Source organism: Arachis hypogaea, chromosome 2, assembly GCF_003086295.3.
Source record: "Arachis hypogaea cultivar Tifrunner chromosome 2, arahy.Tifrunner.gnm2.J5K5, whole genome shotgun sequence".
In the NCBI taxonomy this organism is placed as follows: domain Eukaryota; kingdom Viridiplantae; phylum Streptophyta; class Magnoliopsida; order Fabales; family Fabaceae; genus Arachis; species Arachis hypogaea.
Window position 1 is genome coordinate 48,192,561 of NC_092037.1, and position 2,575 is coordinate 48,195,135.

At 33.2% G+C, this 2,575-nt stretch overlaps 1 non-coding gene across 1 annotated transcript; it reads left to right on the top strand.

Annotated features, from left to right (window-relative positions):
• The first annotated feature begins 555 nt into the window (after nucleotides 1-555).
• LOC112767224 (small nucleolar RNA R71) lies at nucleotides 556-663 on the top strand. Its single transcript, XR_003184791.1, has one exon. It is a non-coding gene; the product is annotated as a small nucleolar RNA R71 (small nucleolar RNA).
• Nucleotides 664-2,575: the final 1,912 nt, after the last annotated feature.

The following is a 2,575-nucleotide window of genomic DNA, read 5'->3' on the forward strand; positions in this document are numbered from 1 at the left end:
TTCTCTGTCTGTTGCTGAGAAGATGATAGAAAAGGTTTGCTATTGCCACACCTCTTTCTCCCACCATTATTATTATTATTGAAGCCTTGTTGAGGCTTCTGTTGGTCATTCCATGAGAAATTTGGATGATTTCTCCATGAAGGATTATATGTGTTTCCATAGGATTCTCCCATGTAATTCACCTCTTCCACTGCCGGATTCTCAGGGTTATAAGATTCTCCTTTAAAGGAGGCTTCTTTAGCACTGCCGGATGCAGCTTGCAATCCAGTCAGATTCTGAGAAAACATATTGACTTGCTGAGTTAATATTTTGTTCTGAGTCGATATGGCATTTAGAGTATCAATCTCAAGAACTCCTTTCTTCTGAGTCATCCCATTATTTCACAGGATTTCTTTCAGAAGTGTACATGAATTGGTTATTTGCAACCATCTCAATGAGTTCCTAGGCTTCTGCAGGGGTTTTTAGATGAAGGGATCCACCAGTAGAATAGTCCAATGACATCTTAGACAACTTAGACAGACCATCATAGAATATACATATGATGCTCCATTTTGGAAGCATGTCAGAAGGACACCTTTTGGTTAATTGCTTGTATCTTTCTCAGGCTTCATAGAGGGATTCACCTTCCTTCTGTTTGAAGGTTTGGACTTCCACTCTAAGCTTGATCATCTTTTGAGGTGGAAAAAATTTGGTCAAGAAAGCATTGACCAAATTGTCCCAAGAGTTCAGGCTTTCTCTAGGTTGTGAGTCCAAACATATCCTAGCTCTGTCTCTTACAGCAAAGGGGAAAAGCATGAGTCTGTAGACCTCGGGATCAACCCCACTGGTCTTAACAGTATCACAGATTTGCAAGAATTCAGCTAAGAACTGATGAGGATCTTCTGATGGAAGTCCATGAAACTTGCATTTCTGCTGCATTAGATAAACTAATTGAGGCTTAAGCTCAAAGTTGTTCGCTCCAATGGCTGGAATTGAGATGCTTCTTCCATAGAAGTTGGAAGTTGGTGCAGTATAGTCACCAAGCATCTTCATTGCATCTCTTGCATTGTTGTTGGGTTCAGCTTCCATGTCTAATTCTTTTTCGAAATTCTCTGAAAGGTTCTCTCCGGAGTGTTGTGCTTTAGCTTCTCTTAGCTTCTTCTTCAGAGTCCTTTCAGGTTCAGGATCAACTTTAACAAGAATGTTTTTATCCCTATTTCTGCTCATATAAAAAAGAAGAGAACAAAAGGGAGTAGTGGAATCCTCTATGTCACAGTATAGAGATTACTTGATGTGTCAGAAGAAAAGGAGTAGAAGAATGAGAAAAGAGAGGAGGTGACTTCGAAAATTTTTTAAGATGAGTGGAAGAGGAATGTTAGCAATTAAATAAAATAAATAGAAAGAGATGAGAGAGAAAGAGTTTTCAAAAATTTAAAAGAAAAAAGATTTAAAAAAAAGATTTTAGAACTAAAAAGATTTTTAATTAACTAATTGTTTTAGTTTTAATTAAAAAACATTTTTGAAAAAGTGGTTAGTGATTTTCGAAAATTGGAAGTGGAAAAGTGGTTAGGTGGTTTTGAAAAGAAAAGAAATAGTAATTGGTTGAAAAAGATTTGAAAATAATTCTGAAAAGATACGAAGTTACAAAAAAGATATTGAAATCAAAATTTAAAAAGATATGATTGAAAAAGATTTGATTGACAAATATATGATTTTAAAAAGATATGATTGAAAAAGATTTGATTGCAAAAGATTTGCTTTTAAAAAGATATGATTGAGAAGATATAATTGAAAAAGATTTGATTTTTAAAATTGATGACTTGACTAATAAGAAATCAAAAGATATGATTCTAAAATTCAAAGATTGAACCTTTCTTAACAAGAAAGTGACAAACTTGAAATTTTTGAATCAAAACATTAATTGTTAGCAAGGATTTTTTTTTGAAAAATTAGTTTTGAAATTTTCAAAAGCATGAAAAGAGAAAGATAAGATTTTAAAATCATGAATTAAAACATGAAAATTTGAAAAAAATTTGAATTTGAAATAAAATTACCTCCCATGTGTCATCCTGGCATTAAACGCCCAGGATGCTATCCATTCTGGCATTTAACACCCAGAATGCTACCTCTTTGGGTGTTTAACGTCCAGCCAGATACCCTGGCTAGCGTTAAACGCCAGAATTCCTTCTTTACTGGGCATTTTTCTAAACGCCCAGCTTTTTGTATGTGATTCCTCTGCTGTATGTTCAAAATCTCCATTTCTCTGTATTATTTACTTGAAAAGAGATATTTTTTTATTTTTGAATTTTTAATGAAGAGAGAGAAAAACAACAAAATGAAATAAAACATAAAAATGCAAAATCAAAACAAGTAATGCATGCAAGGACACTTTGAATGTCAAGATGAACACCAAGAACACTTTGAAGATCATGATGTACATCAAGTTCATATGTTTGAAAATTTTTAAGAAAAGAAAGATATGCAAGACACCAAACTTAGAAATTTCTAATGTTTAGACACTATGGATTTGAAAATGCATATGAAAAATAAGAAAAGACACAAAACAGGAGAATTTAAAGATCAGAACAAGGAAAAT